Below are 20,948 nucleotides of genomic sequence, written 5' to 3' on the forward strand. Positions count from 1 at the left end.
CGCCCGAGTCGCACACTTATTTCTCTGTCAAGTAGGTTTAATTAGTACACATTAGAAAAAAAAGTTTAAAAAAAAAGTGATTGCCTACCTTCCTACCCTATTTTTTTTGGCTATGTTACCGTAACCACGCCTATTTTGTTTTGGCCTTATTATGATTATAATTATCATTATTACTTTAATCATTATATATAATAAGTTACTTGGTACAGTTTGATTTTTTTTGGTGTTCGCATTGTTCTTGTTCCCTCATGGGCTTATTTTATCATTACCCTCGTCAATAAAAACATCATATCTTATCTTCACTCTCTCTCTCTATCTCTCTCTCTCTCTCTCTCTCTCTCTCTCTCTCTCTCTCTCCCCTACCTCTCGCTATCCTCTCTCTTTCTCTCTCTTTCTCTCTCTCTATCCACTCTCTCTTTTCTCTCTCTCTCTCTCTCTCTCTCTCTCTCTCTCTGTCCAATCTCTCTCTCTATCCCCTCTCTCTCTCTCCTCTCTCTCTCTATCCTCTCTCTTTCTCTATCCTCTCTCCCTCTCTCTCTCCCTCTCTTTTTCTCCCTCTCTCTCTCTCACTCACTCTCTCTCTCCCTCTCTCTCTCTCTCTTTGATGAAACCAAGTTCTTCTTTGATCTCAGTTCAGCACCATTTTCCTCTGTGTTTAATCATGTTGTTGCTGACGAGGCATTAGGCGCCCTTTTAGATATACTTTATCCTATAGTGGATAAGCATGCCCCACTACGTCACCACAGAGTGAAATATCCATCTCTTCCCCCATGGTTGACGGAACAGATTATTGAAGCCATGTCCCTGCGTAATTTTTACAAAGCAAACAACATGAAGTCTGACTTTAAGAAACAAAGGAATAAAGTGACAGAATTAACACGTCAAGCAAAAGCAAATTATTTTAATAAATTAATCGAGGACAAGAAAGATTTTGCAACATGCTGTTTGGCGTGCTGTTAATAACATATTAGGTAAATCTAAACAGAACTCAAATCGGTCTGCCCCAACCATCTCCCCTAAAGATTTTAATAACCATTTTTGTCCCTTGCCAATAGGCTAAATGAATCTGCAAAATGCGACAGTCCTGATTCTGATTTTGAAGTCTCTCTCTCAAAATTACATGATTTTTGTAATGACAAATGTAAACCAGACGATTTTTTTACTATTCCAGACATGGCAGTGCATGAGGTAGGTAAGGCGCTAGAAGGCCTTGAAAATAAAAAAATCCATGGGTCCTGACAAGATTCCTGCTTACTTGGTCAAATTAGCTCTACCATATATTGTGGAGCCACTCACCTATGTGTATAATCTCTGCATAAAGCAAAATACTGTACCTAGTTTATTAAAGAGAGCAAAAGTAATTCCACTCCATAAAGGTGGAAATTTATCCGACCCAAATAATTTTAGACCCATTTCCTTATTACCCATTTTATCCAAACCATTGGAAAAACATATTCACAAACATTTGCTCGCGTACATAGAAAGCAGAAACCTTTTCCATCAATTTCAATCTGGTTTTCGAACAAATCACTCTTGTCACAGCGCCCTTACCACGCTATGCGACACCTGGTTGTCTGCAACAAACCGATCTGAAATCAGTGGTGCTGTGTTTCTTGACTTTAAAAAAGCGTTTGATCTTGTTGATCATTACAGTTGTATATCAGACACAGTTCAGAGTGTAACCTTTTTGCTTCCTATTTACAGGACAGATCTCAATATACTGCCCTAAACTGTAAAATATCTACTGAGGAGACTGTGAAATGCGGGGTGCCTCAAGGGTCAGTGCTTGGGCCGATCTTGTTCTGTCTGTATATCAATGATCTGCCACTGCACATTTCTGATAGTAATGTAAGAAGTGATTTTTTTGCTGACGATTCTTCTCTTCATTCAAGTGGAAAGTCTGTTCCAGTAATAGAGTCCTCCCTTCAAACAGCTTTAAACGATGTAAATAACTGGTGTAGTGCCAATGCTATGCTTGTCCATCCAATAAAAACTAAAAGTATGGTAATTGCAACCAGACAAAAACACCAGATTTCTCCACTCAAACTAAATCTTACTATTGGTACGCAATCAATTGAACAAGTTCAACAGCATCGCGTTTTAGGGGTAATTATTGATTGTGAATTCAAGTGGCAGGCACAATTACAGCATATTTGCAAGAAAGTAGCCAAGAACGTTTTCCTCCTATCCAAGTTAAAGCAATTTACGGACAGAAGGACTCTGGAAATGTTCCACCATGCTCATGTAATGCCTCACATCAATTATGTTTCGACGCTCTGGGATGGCAGCAGTGATGTCCACTTGAAAAAGTTAGACTCTCTCTATCGTCGCTCGGCTAAACTCATCGTAAAGTATAATGCCCCAACAGATATGAAATTAAAAATGCTTAACTTTCTTCCACTGGAAAAGCATCTCAAGTTAAACAAAGCCATTTTCATACATAAATTGTATTACGGTAAAGTGCCGATTTACATATGGGTCGGTCAACTTGATCCCACCGATTCCACGAATTGACCTTTATAAGACCAGTCTTGCTTTTTCGGGTACATCAGTTTGGAATTCACTTCCATCATCCTTTAAGCACTTAAAGTCATTAAAAAGTTTTTAAAAATGTGTCAAAAAACACTTAATGTCTGAGTAGTTTAACGCGTTTTGATTTACCACACTTAGTATTACGCCAAAGATATGCTGTGCATTGTATATTCTGAACATATTTTTGTTGTACTATTGCTACATGTTCGATTGCTACCAGCTTGTACTTATAATTACTTGCATAGTATGCATTTGATTTTATGAATAACCACATATGTATGCTCTTCATGCCTCATCTTCATCATCATCTTCATCATCATCATCATCATCATCATCATCATCATCATCATCATCGTCACCATCGTCATCATCGTCATCTTTATCATCACGTGCTGAAGTTTTCTGACCTCCTTTTGTTGGTAAATTTTTTAACTTTTTAATTTTAAATTTTAAAATTTTATCATTGTGTGTCTGTGCGTCCCAAGGACAGATTGTAAGAAAAGGCGTAGCCTTAAATCTTAATCCTTGTTAAATAAAGTTCAATTATCTCTCTCCCTCTTTCTCTCTCCCTTTCTCTCTCCCTTTCTCCCTCTCTCTCTGTCTCTCTCTCTCTGTGTCTGTCTGTCTCCCTTTCTCTCTCTCTTTCTCCCTCTCTCTCTCTCTTTTTCTCTATTTCTCTCTCTCCCTCTCTTCCTTTCTCTCTCTCTTTCTCCCTCTCTCTCTCTCTCTCTCTCTCTCTCTCTCTCTCTCCTTTTCTCTCTTTCTCTCTCTCTCTCTCTCTCTCTGGTGCATTGATTGGTAGGTGAATAAATCTGCACACGATTTCTCAGGAAGAAACCGAAATGATCACGAGCGGTTTACGTGGAGAGACGCACTTTTGTACGTCACCTGTTTATAGAACTTTATTTTTATTTGTGTGGTTGTCGCTATGTACACTTTAAAATGCAATCACAATGAATACAACATGTGCGTCGACGCAGGTCAAACTGACCTTGTTACGTTTTCGTCGTTGACCCTTTTATTCATACAATCCGATTGAATTTCCGAAAACGTTATTTGAATATCCAAACACGACCCAAGGACGAACCAAATGTCCTTTTATGGCACTATGACCTGCATTGCAAATGTGCGGGGTGTTAAAAATGTGTTAACGAATGTAAATGGACACCCCACCCCTCCCCGTTTGTAGGGCTCAAAAGGTGTCAGGTGTTTCTCCACTTTTCTTTAAAAAAAACCCTACTTGTTTGCACAATGCCAGCCTGAAAAAAACCCCGGCATTTTGCAAGCGAGCCACACGATCTTGAGAACAATTGTTCATCTGTTCCGTAAGTGTTTGACCCCATTAAAAACACTCCCAGTGTTGGTTCCCGAGAAAGTCGAAATTGCGTAAATGCGTTTTTTCTACATGCATGTACGTGTTTACTTTGAGTGCAACAGGACTGAGAAAAATCATAGTACATACCAAATTTAGGTGTTTCTGTGTTTGGTGTTTTTAGACAGTGTCTCGTGTTTGGGAATGTCATCAAACGGAACGGTTATGACGTAGCAACGCAGGCGAACCTACGTTCCTTTTCTTTACTTATTCTCACTGATTTGCATCGCCGGAATCTTGCGAGCGAGTTTCATGGACGATTTTAAAATAAGTTTATTATTAGTATAATAAGTGTTTGTCTGTCTGGCTACTTACAAGGCCAATGGGTCGACGCACTGTAAATGTAACGGCTTTTTTGGTCAATAATAAAACGTGCAATAACCTACCATTCTTTTTTTATTTTTTATATTTAGTCAAGTTTTGACTAAATATTTTAACATCGAGGGGGAATCAAAACGAGGATCGTGGTGTATGTGCGTGTGTGTGTCTGTCTGTGTCTGTCTGTGTGTGTGTGTGTGTAGAGCGATTCAGACTAAACTGCTGGACCGATCTTTATGAAATTTGACATGAGAGTTCCTGGGTATGAAATCCCCGAACGTTTTTTTCATTTTTTTGATAAATGTCTTTGATGACGTCATATCCGGCTTTTCGTGAAAGTTGAGGCGGCACTGTCACGCCCTCATTTTTCAACCAAATTGGTTGAAATTTTGGTCAAGTAATCTTCGACAAAGCCCGGACTTCGGTATTGCATTTCAGCTTGGTGGCTTAAAAATTAATTAATGACTTTGGTCATTAAAAATCTGAAAATTGTAAAAAAAAATAAAAATTTATAAAACGATCCAAATTTACGTTCATCTTATTTTCCATTATTTGCTGATTCCAAAAACATATAAATATGTTATATTCGGATTAAAAACAAGCTCTGAAAATTAAATATATAAAAATTATTATCAAAATTAAATTGTCGAAATCAATTTAAAAACACTTTCATCTTATTCCTTGTCGGTTCCTGATTCCAAAAACATATAGATACGATATGTTTGGATTGAAAACACGCTCAGAAAGTTAAAACAAAGAGAGGTACAGAAAAGCGTGCTATCCTTCTTAGCGCAACTACTACCCCGCTCTTCTTGTCAATTTCACTGCCTTTGCCATGAGCGGTGGACTGACGATGCTACGAGTATACGGTCTTGCTGAAAAATGGCATTGCGTTCAGTTTCATTCTGTGAGTTCGACAGCTACTTGACTAAATATTGTATTTTCGCCTTACGCGACTTGTTTATTCTTTAGTCTCAGTTGGAGACTTCACACATGTGAGATCAATAATTTAGCAAGCAATTTTAGAAGTTCACAAACAACAACAAGAACACTCGGACTAAAGATTGCCAAGTACATTGCATGCAAAACAAACCAACACAGTCCTCAGCTCATTGGTCGAGCAAACGTACGCAGATATAAGAATGGATTATCCAATGCTAGCGGTGAAGTATTTATGTGCTCCAGTTACAAGCAAAATGGAGCGAAGGTCCTGGTTGCCTTCGTGTGGAATGTACGGTGGTTTTTGCGTGATGACATTGACATACTTTGAGACGACATTGCATATAATTATTTCTATCAGTGCATTGGATTACCCCTTTACACTCTGTGAATGGCCTCCAGACAAACTTGGAATGATAAGAAAGTACTTTATATGCAGTTTGCACCAGTAATCCTAGAACGTGGTTGGTTGACGTGCCATATGCATATGCAGCAGCAGAGAACACCCCTTGGTCTAATATTGTTTTCTCGAAAAGTACGAATTCAGGTCATGGATCAGATTTCAAACAGATATATATATATGTTCATTTCTGTGCATGACTAAGTGACACGAATGGGCAAGTATAACGTATTATCTCACCTAGTTTCCGAAAAACACTATATTGCAGCGGGACACTAACAGTGGGGCAATGTATATATTTGTTTACCTGTTTTTTTATGGGTAACATGACATTCCTTTCGCAATAAAAACTTGGCCTGCTGCTACCCGACTCCAACAGGCTATACAATTGCTGTATTGATTCACGTGAAACTAAAGCGCAGCTCCCAACCGTTTCATATTGTCCCGCCAGGACACAAGGTGAGACGATTGCAATCTTGTATTACCAGCAGAATAATGCAGAGAGAGAGAGAGAGAGAGAGAGAGAGAGAGAGAGAGAGAGAGAGAGAGAGAGAGAGAGAGAGAGAGAGAGAGAGAGAGAGAGAGAGAGAGAAACTGAAACTGAAACTGAAACTGAACTTTATTACCAAAGGATAGAGGTTTTAGGCAAAGCCTAATCTTACAACCTGTCCCTTATACAAACACTTAATACAGACGCACATAACATAGATAGTAAAATTGACAAGGTTATTGTTACTTACAGACGTACATAATGTAAATAGTAATAAGAAAAGGGTTATGGTTTTGTATACACATTCAAAAATGGGAAAAACAATATAATGTGGAAATTGCAGCATAGTTGCAATAATGCATTGCATATAAACATCCAAAACAACTAATAACAAAAGGGAAAAAACAAATGTGGGGAGGAATTGTCCCAATCATTCGCATGTATATCATTATCAATACATACACATAAAGAACAAATCAAAATACAAACATAACTTGACTAAATGTAACAAGTCGCGTAAGGCGAAAATACAATATTTAGTCAAGTAGCTGTCGAACTCACAGAATGAAACTGAACGCAATGCCATTTTTCAGCAAGACCGTATACTCGTAGCATCGTCAGTCCACCGCTCATGGCAAAGGCAGTGAAATTGACAAGAAGAGCGGGGTAGTAGTTGCGCTAAGAAGGATAGCACGCTTTTCTGTACCTCTCTTTGTTTTAACTTTCTGAGCGTGTTTTTAATCCAAACATATCATATCTATATGTTTTTGGAATCAGGAACCGACAAGCAATAAGATGAAAGTGTTTTTAAATTGATTTCGACAATTTAATTTTGATAATATTTTTTATATATTTAATTTTCAGAGCTTGTTTTTAATCCAAATATAACATATTTATATGTTTTTGGAATGAGAAAATGATGGAGAATAAGATGAACGTAAATTTGGATCGTTTTATAAATTTTTATTTTTTTTTACAATTTTCAGATTTTTAATGACCAAAGTCATTAATTAATTTTTAAGCCACCAAGCTGAAATGCAATACCGAAGTCCGGGCTTTGTCGAAGATTACTTGACCAAAATGTCAACCAATTTGGTTGAAAAATGAGGGCGTGACAGTGCCGCCTCAACTTTCACGAAAAGCCGGATATGACGTCATCAAAGACATTTATCAAAAAAATGAAAAAAACATTCGGGGATTTCATACCCAGGAACTCTCATGTCAAATTTCATAAAGATCGGTCCAGTAGTTTAGTCTGAATCGCTCTACACACACACACACAGACAGACAGACAGACAGACAGACACACGCACATACACCACGACCCTCGTTTCGATTCCCCCTCGATGTTAAAATATTTAGTCAAAACTTGACTAAATATAAAAAACACTAAAATATCGGACATGAAAAGTGTTCTATTTACCCATTAAGCGGGAATGAAACTGGCGCCTAAACGTTTTCACAGAAGAGGCATTTCGGAGGGGTAGGGGTATGGAATTCCATAGAGACGCTCCTGAGAAGGCTAAACTTGACTTATACAAGTCTAGACGAGGGATGGGGGGAATCAGGTTCTGGGACCCATATCTTTTTGTGGCATGTCTGAAATGTGATTTTAAATATCCAGGAACATTATTGTTAATTACTTTGTACATAAAGACAGCTTTGTTTAGCGTCAACTGATCTTTCAAGGGAAGGAAATTAAGGAGCTTTAATTTATCATCTGTTGGCTTATTTGACTCATGCAGAATTAGTTTTGCAGCACGGCGATGAAGAGAATTGAGTCGTTTGAGATGAACATCACTGCAGTTATCCCAAAGTGTTGAAGCAAAGTTGATATGGGGCATTATGTGAGCGTAATAAAACAACTTGAGTGCTTCCACATCGGCATAATGTCTTAATTTAGACAATAAGTACAAATTTTTATATACTAATTTGCAAATTTTACTCAAGTGAGTTTGCCATTTCAATTCTTGATCAACGGTAACCCCTAATAATTTATGCTCTTTAACTTGTTGCACTTGAGTTGAATCAATTGACAGTTGAAGTTGTAAGGGTTTTAATTGGTGTTTTTGTCTAGTTGTAATCACCAGAGAGAGAGAGAGAGAGAGAGAGACAGAGAGAGAGATGGAAAGAGAGAGATGGAAAGAGAGTAATGGAAAGAGAGAGAGATAGATGGAAAGAGAGAGATGGAAAGAGAGAGAAAAAGAGAGAGATAAAAAGAGAGAGGGAGGAAGAGAGATAGAAAGAGAGAGAGAGAGAGAGAGAGAGAGAGATGGAAAGAGAGAGAGAAAAGGAGAGAGGGAGGAAGATAGAAAGAGAGATAGATAGAGATAGAAAGAGGGCGAGAGAGAGAGAGAGAGAGAGAGAGAGAGAGAGAGAGAGAAAGAGAGAGGTAGGTACAATGGCAAACAAAAACAAACCAAATATTGATAGGCACCACATTCAATACCAGATATGTAGCTTGCAAGAACATGACAGGGAGAGGGTAAAGTCTGTCACACGGGTTTAAACACGTTCTCCATAAAAAGGATACGCATGGAAGCCGATTTATGTATGTCAGTTACATGTCTAACCCACATTCCTTTTCTTGCAAATTCCTGTTAACAACTATGAGCACTCTGAGCTTCTGTACTGTACCTATCACGGGATCAGACGCCTACTCAGATAGCAATCACCTTTCAAAAGCCAGCTAGGTCTTCATAGAACATACAGAGAGAGAGAGGGTGGGAGGGGGGATGGGGGCTGCTTCTCTTCATGCAAAACAAACTTAAAGGGCCCGTCACCCATTGGTTAAGCAAGCATATGCAACTACAAGCAAAATACAACCAATGGCGGTGAAGGTGAACGTTTTGATCTCGGTCGAAATAACCGCACTTCACAGACGCCAGCACCCCCTCCCCTCCCCCAGACAACCCAAACAGTTGCTATTTAAGTGATATATTTGGTCGTCCAATCACAGTCTATGACGACCACCCGGTGCTGTTCTACTCATACATACTACGTCAGAAGAAGCCTTCTTAGGTTGCAATGACCTTCCAAAAGCCAGTTAGGACTTGAACAACACACTGCTGGGAGAGAGAGAGAGAGAGAGAGAGAGAGAGAGAGAGAGAGAGAGAGAGAGAGAGAGAGAGAGAGAGAGAGAGAGAGAGAGAGAGAGAGAGAGAGAGAGAGAGAGATGGAACTTTATTTTTCAAGGATAGAGGTTTAAGGCCACGCCTTTTCTTACAACCGTTCCTTACTTCTAATACAAATGTCTAATAAATGATAAACAAGTAAAGCAGCATGATAAATAAACAAAGTAAACGAACGAACCAGCAAACAATCGACAAGTAAGCAAACAAGCAAATAAACATAAACAATAAAATGACAAAGTAAGCAACATACAAATCGAAAGCGAAACATGCAACATGTTAATTGAGGTTACACATGTAAAGTGATCGACGGTAAAATTCACACGATACCAACGTTTACACTAATGCTAATAATGATTATATGGTGTAAATGATGATGATGATGATGATGATGATGATGATGATGATGATGATGATGATGATCAAGTGATGATGATGATGAGAGAGAGAGAGAGAAAGAGAGAGAGAGAGAGAGAGAGAGAGAGAGAGAGAGAGAGAGAGAGAGAGAGAGAGAGAGAGAGAGAGAGAGAGAGAGAGAGAGAGAAAGAACCTAGAACAGGTTGTTTTGTTCAGCTTTCGTATTGTTGGTGTAATTCTCATCTTACCGATGTAGGTATCGATCGCATTGGCGTTTTTTTACCGGGAGGTTTTGCGTTAATATTTAAGGCAACCATGACAAAAAGTTCTGTATTTCAGCAATAACCTGGTTTTCTTTGAAACTTTCAGGATATTATGTCTGCGCATTAGCCGTACATTGAGTTAAATTTTGGATTGCTGCATGTGTTTGTTGAGATTCAATGCAATGTGTTCCGGAAAGATGTTTAAGATCCGTCATACCTTTTTTTGATTAACATACAAATCCATAACAACTTATTCCTGTCTTACATATACATGCTGAATGAACATGATGTATTCGGCAAACAAAGAGACGAATAGACAGGAAAATATATTAAATGTTCGAAGCCTTACAAATCCTTGCGAATGTCTTACGAATGATTGCGAGTGCTTGCAAATTTCTACCGATCATTGCGAATGCATACAAATCCAAATACGAGTTTCTTGCGGATGTATTACGAACGTTGCGAGTGGCCTTGTGAGTGTTGCGAGTGCTTGCAATACAGTTTATGAATAAAGCGATTATGCAATTTGTATTGTTCGTAATACTGCCCTTACACTGTGCCGAATTTTCCTTGCGAATAGAATTCGCCAATAATTCGTAATGATCGGGACATCGCCGCAAGACAACGCACATACAAACAAGTGCACAACGCACACACAAACAAGTGCACAACGCACACACAAACAGTGCACAACGCACACACAAACAGTGCACAACGCACACACAAACAGTGCACAACGCACACACAAACAAGTGCACAACGCACACACAAACAAGTGCACAACGCACACACAAACAAGTGCACAACGCACACACAATCAGTGCACAACGCACACACAAACAAGTGCACAACGCACACAAGAACAAGTGCACAACGCACACACAAACAAGTGCACAACGCACACACAAACAAGTGCACAACGCACACACAAACAAGTGCACAACGCACACACGAACAAGTGCACAACGCACACACAAACAGTGCACAACGCACACACAAACAAGTGCACAGCGCACACACAAACAAGTGCACAGCGCACACACAAACAAGTGCACAACGCACACACAAACAGTGCACAACGCACACAAGAACAAGTGCACAACGCACACACAAACAAGTGCACAACAAACACACAAACAAGTGCACAACGCACACACAAACAAGTGCACAACGCACACACAAACAAGTGCACAACGCAAACACAAACAAGTGCACAACGCACACACAAACAAGTGCACAACGCACACACAAACAGTGCACAACGCACACACAAACAAGTGCACAACGCACACACAAACAAGTGCACAACGCACACACAAACAAGTGCACAACGCACACACAAACAAGTGCACAACGCACACACAATCAGTGCACAACGCACACACAAACAAGTGCACAACGCACACACGAACAAGTGCACAACGCCAACACAAACAGTGCACAACGCACACACAAACAAGTGCACAACGCACACACGAACAGTGCACAACGCACACACAAACAAGTGCACAACGCACACACGAACAGTGCACAACGCACACACAAACAAGTGCACAACCCACACACAAACAAGTGCACAACGCACATACAAACAAGTGCACAACGCACACACAAACAAGTGCACAACGCACACACGAACAAGTGCACAACGCACACACAAACAGTGCACAACGCACACACAAACAGTGCACAACGCACACACAAACAAGTGCACAACGCACACACAAACAAGTGCACAACGCACACACAAACAAGTGCACAAGGCACATACAAACAAGTGCACAACGCACACAAGAACAAGTGCACAACGCACACACAAACAAGTGCACAACGCACACACAAACAAGTGCACAACGCACACACAAACAAGTGCACAACGCACACACGAACAAGTGCACAACGCACACACAAACAGTGCACAACGCACACACAAACAAGTGCACAGCGCACACACAAACAAGTGCACAGCGCACACACAAACAAGTGCACAACGCACACACAAACAGTGCACAACGCACACAAGAACAAGTGCACAACGCACACACAAACAAGTGCACAACGCACACACAAACAAGTGCACAACGCACACACAAACAAGTGCACAACGCACACACAAACAAGTGCACAACGCACACACAAACAAGTGCACAACACACACACCAAGTGCACAACGCACACACCAACAAGTGCACAACGCACACACAAACAGTGCACAACGCACACACAAACAAGTGCACAACACACACACCAAGTGCACAACGCACACACCAACAAGTGCACAACGCACACACAAACAAGTGCACAACGCACACACAAACAAGTGCACAACCCACACACAAACAAGTGTACAACGCACACACAAACAAGTGCACAACGCACACACAAACAAGTACACAACACGTATATAAACGAGTATATGAGAGTATATAAACGAGTGAAAGCCAGGTGTTTCAATATATGTGCGAAATGAACTTCAATGCTCATTGCACAAATTGTTGTTGATACTCAGTTATCAAAATGCCTTCTAAAAAGAAGCAATCAGAAAGAAGCAAGCTAGCAAAAAAGCGGCTTGAGATGGCCAGAGCCAGATCGGCCGAAACTGCGGACCAGCGTCAAGACAGACAAGAAACCGACAAAAGAGCAAAGGCCAGGGCCAGATCGGCCGAAACTGCGGACCAGCGTCAAGCAAGACAAGAAACCGACAAGCCTGCGTGTGTGTGTGTGTGTGTGTGTGTGTGTGTGTGTGTGTGTGTGTGTGTGTGTGTGTGTGTGTGTGTGTGTGTGTGTGTGTGTGTGTGTGTGTTTGAGAGACGCACACAGACAGCCATAGACAGACAGAAGAGCCCGGGCGAAGCCGGGTCTCTCACGCTAGAGACAGACACAAAATCAAGCACGCGAAGACACGTACACACAAACCCAAATATCCTCACATTGGGAAGGCAAGTACTTTTGAATAATATTATATTACAGTGTAAGCATAAGCACCCAACTAAGCACCCAACCCCTTCCTCCCGCCAAAGCGCTCCCCCGCCCTCACAAACACACAAATGCATGAACGCACACACACACGCAAAGACACGTTCACAGCAAAGAAATCCCCCCCCCCTTCTTTACCGACATTCACCCCCCACACACACACACACATACAAATACACACACACATACACACACACTTCGGGTTTGGAGAAGGAATTTGCCAATGGGTATCAGCTTTTTATAAAAATATAAAGTCATCGGTTGTACTTTCTTTATTTGGTGTTTAACGTCGTTTTCAACCACGAAGGTTATATCGCGACGACATCGGTTGTAGTGAACGGTATAATATCCACAAGCTTTCCAATTACACGAGGTTGTCGTCAAGGAGATCCAGTCTCACCCTATTTATTTATTCTGTGTACAGAATTGTTAGCATGTAGAATTAGGGAAAACAATCAGATAAAGGGAATAGAAATAACAGAAAATACGGAGTGTAAAATTAGTCAATTTGCGGATGACACATACTTTTCACTTGATGGAGAAAAAGTATCTTTTGAAACACTGTTTCAAGAGTTAGAATTATTCAAGAATTTGTCAGGGTTAAAACTTAATTATGATAAAACATGCAATGTTTGGCTTGGGAGAAAAAAAAATAGTGAAGTAGTGTTTCTCACACACCTGAACATGTGTTGGAATCCTAACAAATTTAAAATACTGGGGCTCTGGTTTAACAATGATTTGTCAATATGGCAGAGATGAACATAAATGATAAGTTCAATGAAGCAAAACAGTTATTTAACGTATGGTCAAAACGGTCAACAACACCGGTAGGAAGAGTAGCAGTCTTGAAATCACTTGTATTGTCCAAACTTGTTTATTTGTGGATCATGCTTCCAAACCCACCAGATGCACACATAAGACAACTACAACAAATGTGCTTTGAATTTGTATGGGATAAAAAAAAAGAGACAACATAAAAAGAACAATGGCTATCCACAAGATAGAAGAAGGAGGTATAAATATTCCGTTCATTAAGGCTTATATCTTTTCTTTGAAACTTAACTGGATGAAGAAAGTTCTGAACACCACATATAATCCCAAATGGAAAGCAATACTATTAAGAAGATGTCCAAAATTAACAGAAGCATCAAAGTTTGGAGGCAAACGACTGTAGAGTAAATCTGTTTTGGAAAAATGTATTTGAAGCCTATGAAGAAATCCACTTGAAAATAGAGATCAATACATCCGAAGAACTGTTGACAGAACCACTTTTCCTCAATACCAAATTCAAGATTAATACTAAAGTGTTTAATTTTGTAAATTGGACTGAAAATGGTATACAATATGTCAAAGATTTACAAAAGAGAATGGAGAGTTTCCAAGTTTTAACGAATTTAAAGAAAAAATACAAGTTGAGACATCCTTTCTGGTGTATTATGGTTGTATCAGCACGATCAAAAGTTATATACGGAAAAATAAAATTGTTATTGAATCAACAAAATCAATTAACAATAACACGGCATTTTCTCTTTTTTTTTATCTGGTGGAAAAGGAGCAAAAATATTTTACGATCATCTTATTAGAAAGGCTGTTAAAAGTGTCTCAAAGGCATGTAAAAGTTGGGAAAACCTCCTTGGCACTGAAATTAACTGGGATAAAATTTTCCATAAAACAAAGAAAATACAAGATGTGAAATATCAATGGTTCCAAATTAAAATAAATAATAGGGTTCTCGTGAATAATTCAATATTGAAGGACATGGGTGTAGTCACAAGTAATGTGTGCAATTTTTGTGAACTGGAAAAAGATACAGTTTACCACTACTTGTAGCAATGTGAACATGTCCAGGGTTTTTGGTCTGAGTTTGAAAAATGTCTGAAATTTTTTTTTTAACTGTGACAGACTCAGACTAACACCAACACTGATATTATTGAACCATGAAAACCACATTAAAACAGACGCTGGTTTTGACTATATTTTATTAACAGCAAAGTTTTTTGTATACAAATGTAGAATGAACAAAATTCGTCCTCGCATGCAAATGTTTTTAAGAGAACTATGTAACTTATATCAAATTGATAAATATGCTCACAATATCCTCATGAAACAAATTCAGTTTATTAAAAAATGGAACCCGTACCAACAGCTAATAACAGTTTGATGACGACTGGTGATGTTGTGATTTGCTATTACAATAGCCGTTAATGCATTTCTGATTTTCGGGATATGTATGCTTTGAACATATAACAATACCAACTGCCATGTAGCTTGTCGTATGTGTTTAACTCTGTTACTGCTGCAATTTACTATCAGTATAAGTATCAATGCTTTTAATTTGTCATTGTAAATCTGTGTTTGCCTGAATAAAAAAAAACTGTTGAAAAAAAAAGTGCCGCCTAAAACGGACTCGTTTCTGTCCACAGCCAATACTTTTATCACACAAAACTTGCTATATATGACAGCTAATACCGTATTTGTTACAGTTTAGCAGTGTTGATCCCGAATTTCTACAGCAAACAAAACACAATTTTAGCAAAATCTCAAAGTATGTGTGTGTCCCCTGATATGGACCACCTTCAACACATAGAATAAAATCAGAGCTAAAGGCTGGTTTCATTTATTCATTAAGAAGCCTGCAGAAAAAAAAGCAATATCTAGCCCTAGAGCTTTCAAAATAATACAACAAATAGTCTTCTTTTCGTGGTAGTTGAACATTTCACGTATTATTTTCACTCTGTTTTTGATAAGCTTCTTTAGTTTCCTGGTGTGCTTCAAATAATTTTCTCATCAACCCGAAACAGATAAATCTAAAGCTTATTTTAATTGGTTTGACTTGCACACTAAGTTGTATCATGTTTTGTTAAAGTATAGGGTGCTTTTTACAGAGATTCATAGAGGCCTCTTCACTGGTCCATATTGGGCGCCTAGGCTCCTAATTTGGACCATTTGTGATTTTTTTCTGTATTTAATTTTTGCTGAATGTCTATCAAAGCTATTTTACTCTAATTAGGCCTAACGGTTAACCTAGCTAAGAGAGAAGGACTACCAAACACAAAATGAAACTTCTTCACAAGAAAACAAGCTAGTTATCAGCATGAAACAAAAAGCGGTCCATATTAGGAGCCCTTCCCCTACATCGTAGGCAGTGAAGTACCGAAGTCTTAATAAATAACCGGAAGATATGTTAAACCGGAAACTATGCAGCAGGAAAAACAAAATGGAAGCCCCCATGAGCTCAAAAAGGTCTATCACAAAAATCGTGAATAGTCGAATATAAGGCTGTGCGCAACGTTTAGTTCGATTACTGAAAGTAACGGCAGCCGCAACTCTATTCCCTTTACCCCAGAACAAATTTCTCCCTGGTGCGCCACATTTTGCGTAATCCAGAGATCCAGACTGGAAGCCAGTTTCGAAGAAATATCGTCAAATTTGTGATGTCGTCATAAAGTAACGAGTCATGTCAATGCGTCTTTGCCAGCCAGCCAATCCGCGTCTACTACGCGGGACACACCTTTCTACTGCGCAAAGCAAAACCTGCACAGTGAAAATCACTGCACGCAGCGTATATTAAGAACAGGCTTAAGGAACGGCAACCGCAACTCAATTCACTCAGTCCCAGAACGAATTTCTCTTTGTTGCGCCACATTTGGGTAATCAGACATGGTTTTGGATAAATGATAACACAGAGCACGACATGGTGCCAGAGATCCAGACTGGAACCCATTTTCGAAGAAATTGGATCAGATTTGTGTTGTCGTCATAAGGTTAAAACGTGTCATTCGAATGCGTCATTGCTAGCCAGCCAATCAACGCGTACTGCGGGAGACACATCTTTCTACTGTTCAAAGCAAAACCGTCACAGTGAAATTCACTGCACGCAGAACGTTTTTACACTCCGCGCATTTTTTGCAGCTGCACGCAGCGTATATAGCTAGTCTGATAGACACGTAGGAGAATTCGGGGGCTGTGATTGGATGGTCTCACACATCCCTACTTCGATCATCAAAGGATAACGCTACACAAGTTGGTAATTTTTCGACGCAAGGTTTTGGTTTCTTCGACAAGTATGAAGTACATGCATACCTCACCAGGTTTGTTTCTGTGACTGGTCGACAGATGATGCCATTTGATTTGTTCTTTGCTTACCGAACATGAAATACATTACGTGTAAAATCCAGTTTTTCAACAGGCAACAAACCTTGTAAAAATCAAGAAGCTGCAATCTGAAGCGACCTATCTCTGATTCTAGCAGACAGTCTTTTCAATGTTTAGCACATAATCAGCAAACTCGCCTGTCTACATGGAACGTCCATTGTATAGTGCAATGTTGAAATGAAGTTACCGGTCTGAAACATTCAGTCGTTGAATTTCTTCTGAGACAATCCTTGTTCTCTTATCATCTACAGATTTACCGCAGTCTTCATCACGCGAATCCTCAACAGAAGTCAGACTGTAAAACATTGAATATACGTAAGAAAGCATGATACGTGACGTCATAGGAATCCTGGCATATTAACGTAATGCCAGACATCCGATTATCTCGAGTCCTCTCCGTATACATGTCCGTAGGTTTTTCAATGTTCGGTGAATTCCGTGAATACATGCGCAAAGGGATCTGCGCACTAAACCGTCGTCTGCATTCGACGAAATGGACCATTCTGGTAGTTGTTGTTGACAAAAACATGATTTTAACACAGAACATCATGTCAGAATAGCAATATAAACGTTGTTGTGTTTTCAGCGTAGCAATATAGGGTCCGATATTTAGACTCGAACAAGTATAATGCGACTCGTCTTCGACTCGCTGGCATTATACTTGTCTCGTCTAAATATCGGACCCTATTGCTACAGCTGAAAACTCAATTGCTGTTAATAATAACTTAAAGGCATATGTACGCGCTCCCGTGTTTACAAAGTGTAGTTTGCCCATAATCGATGTCAAAGGCACCATAAGACCATGTAATGACGATATGTCGCCATGCGCGGACCATATACATGCATTACAGCTTGTTCTAGCCTCTGAAAAAGTGAGGATGTCAACAAAGACGCGGAGTTATTTCCCTTGCGTCAACGTTCCCTCTGTTGGCAAATCTATAAATAGGACGATCTAGATCAAAATAACAATTCAAATATCTCAACATTTAAGGGGTCCTAGACCACAATATCTTGCAGGGAACTTAATTTAGCATGTCTCCAGCTGTTGGTAAAGCAATTAGCGTGTATAGTCATCGAGTACATATGGCTTTAAGCGCAAGTTTAAACGTGGTGACTTATTCGACAATAACAATTTCAGACCCATTTTTGTCCAGACAATGAGAAAAACAGATTCACAAACAGAAGCCTTTTTCATGAATTTCAATCAGGTTTTCGGTCAAATTGTTCTTGTCACAGTGCCCTTACCACACTTTGTGACTCTTGGTTGTCTGCAATGAATCGTTCTGAAATCAGCGGTGCTGTTTGCCTTGATTTAAAAAAAAAACATTTGACCTTGTAGACCATTCCATTTTATTAGAGAAATTACAGTTGTACGTGAGAAATGATTCAGCGTGTACCCTTTTGGAATCATATTTAGTTTTGTTATATATCACAGTTCATTTCTTTAAACTGTAAATTGTCAACTGAAAAAGCTGTGAAGAAGCCTCTTGTTCTGTTTGCATATTAATGATTTGCCAATACACATATCAGTAAGTGGTGTTAGGAGCGATGTTTATGCCGATGACTCTGCGGAAAAAGACACACAGAGCACAAAATAGTTCCAAAAAAATATCAACAGACTTTTGTGTCGTCATAAGGTTAAAACGTGTCAGTTGCCAGCAAGACAATCAGTGTTGACTGCGGGAGACACACCTTTCTAGTGTAACACAATTCACTGCACGCAGCATATATAAAATAAAGGCTTTAGGTTGGTTATATTATACTAGGCATTCAAACAACCCCAAATGTAACAATCTAGAGGGCTTAAATCAGGTTAGTTTGGCAACCACTCAATTTCTAGCCCCGGATTCGGATTGTTTTGACAGTACGCAAGAGTCAGACCATTTTAACCTACAACTTGCCACTTGGTGAAATCGTCATGCATAGGCTGGAGTTAAGTGCGAGACTATCCAATCACAACCCCCGAATTCCCCCACGTATCTATCAAAAAAGCAATATACGGGAATCAAACATTTGGAAAAGGGGAGCAGCTCTGACAAGCCACAAAGTCTTTCGAAGAGCGCTTCAAACGACAGTAATGTCACTGCTGTGTCAAAACTTTAGAACTAAGATTGACACGTGTACATACAAAAATCACGCGCACGACTTGAACTTTCATATGGAACAGTCCAGAGAATTCTACACAATGATCTTCAGTTTCAAAAGCTGGCTACAGAATTAGTGTCTCAGAGGCTGACCTGGGAACGGAAGATTGCTTAGCGATCTGCTTAACCGTTTTGAACCAAATAGACCCAAACGTGTGATGAATGTAGTCACTGAATATGACTCTTTGGTTTCCTACTACATTATCGCCAGACAACGCAAAAAGAAAACGAGCCTGGACCAAAATGATCAGACACACAACATTTGCAAACTGGGTTTTCAAGGCAGAAACAGGACTACTCGCTGTATTGTTAGCCCACAAAGGTCCTGTTGCTGTCGATATTTTGTCTGCTAACAGTACTGTCACTGTCACATACTAAGCCGAAACCTTATGATCAAAACTTACTCTCGAGTGGATTAAGCAGTTCCAAAACAACGAAACCTAGAACGTACCTCACAAAATAAGGTCCGTAACTCACTTCTGAGAAGTCCAAAAGATCCAAATCTTCAGCCGCGATTTTACCCCGTGTGATTTCTTGTTATTCTCTCTTTAAAAATCGGACTTTATGACAAGAACTTGCATCCAGCACCTCAAAAAAGCTGTAAAATCAGAGCTCAACAGCAACTCCCCAAAAGGCTATCTAAATCCGTTTTGCGATTGGCTAAGGCACTCGCGACTTTGCATCCATGCAGTAGGAGAGGAGATTACTGATTGCTGTGATTTTGGCCAGATACACCAAATAGTCTCCGCGAACATCACATTTCATAATTTTGTTTGGATCATACCTATGTGGATTATGTGGATACGTGTGTGCATGTGTGTGTGTGTAAATGTGTATGTGTGTGTGTGTGTGGGGTGTGTGTGTCTGTCTCTGTGTGTATGTATGTGTGTGTACATGTGTGTGTGTGTGTGTGTGTGTGTGTGTGTGTGTGTGTGTGTTTGTGCATGTGTGTGTGTGTGAATGTGTGTATGTGTGTGTCTGTGTATGTATGTGTGTGTCTGTGTGTCTATCTGTCCGGCTGGCTGGCTGGCTCTCTGTTTCTGTGTCTGTTCGTTTCCCAGAAAACTACTAGACAGATCTCCATGAAGCTTTATTTTTTAAACAAATTAATTAACTTGCTTTGACTTAGTCCGGAAGCTTATAAATTATGAAATTAGTTTGTTTATGAAAGGTTGATTATTGGGGTACCCTTCTTTAAGCGGCGTTCGCCTGACCCATTGGAAATGAAACCTTTGATCGAAAAAGTGTGACAGATTGTTCAGTTGAGTGCCTTTTAACGGTGTAGACAGTGCGAATGAATGCTTTAGTTGGAGTACAAAGCTGAGTTAAGTTGACAGGCAAAATCCACGCTGTATTCTTTTTTTTTTTTTTTTTTTTACATTTAGTCACGTTTTGACTAAATGTTTTAAGGGGGAATCGAAATGAGGGAGAATCGAGATGAGGGTCGTGGTGTATGTATGTATGTACGTATGTTTGTGTGTGTGTGTGTGTGTGTATGTGTGTATGAAGTTATTCCGAGAAAATCACTGGACCGATCTTCATGGACCTTCACATGTGAGTTCCTGGGTATGATATCCCCAGGCGGGTTTTTTTTCTCTCAGTTTTTGGATAGATTTTTTTGGATTAGTTTTTTTGTGACCACTCTCATTTTTCAACCAAAATGATTGTTATTTCGGTAAAGAATTCTTCGACGAAGTCTGGACTATGGGATTGCATTTCAGCTCGTAAGCTTAAAAAGCAGTTAAGTAGTGTGCTCATTAAAGTTGTCATTAAATCGAATTTCAGAAGCCGATTAAAAATTAATTGCATTGCATTCCTCATCTTCTCCTGAATTCAAAAAATATATAGATATGTTGTGTTTACTCTAAAAA

At 39.5% G+C, this 20,948-nt stretch overlaps 1 protein-coding gene across 1 annotated transcript in view; it reads left to right on the plus strand.

Annotated features, from left to right (window-relative positions):
* LOC138972510 (uncharacterized) overlaps positions 1-20,948 on the plus strand; it is a 323,114-nt gene that overhangs the window by 181,738 nt on the left and 120,428 nt on the right. The window lies entirely within an intron of this gene.

This window comes from Littorina saxatilis, linkage group LG8, assembly GCF_037325665.1.
Source record: "Littorina saxatilis isolate snail1 linkage group LG8, US_GU_Lsax_2.0, whole genome shotgun sequence".
NCBI lineage: Eukaryota > Metazoa > Mollusca > Gastropoda > Littorinimorpha > Littorinidae > Littorina > Littorina saxatilis.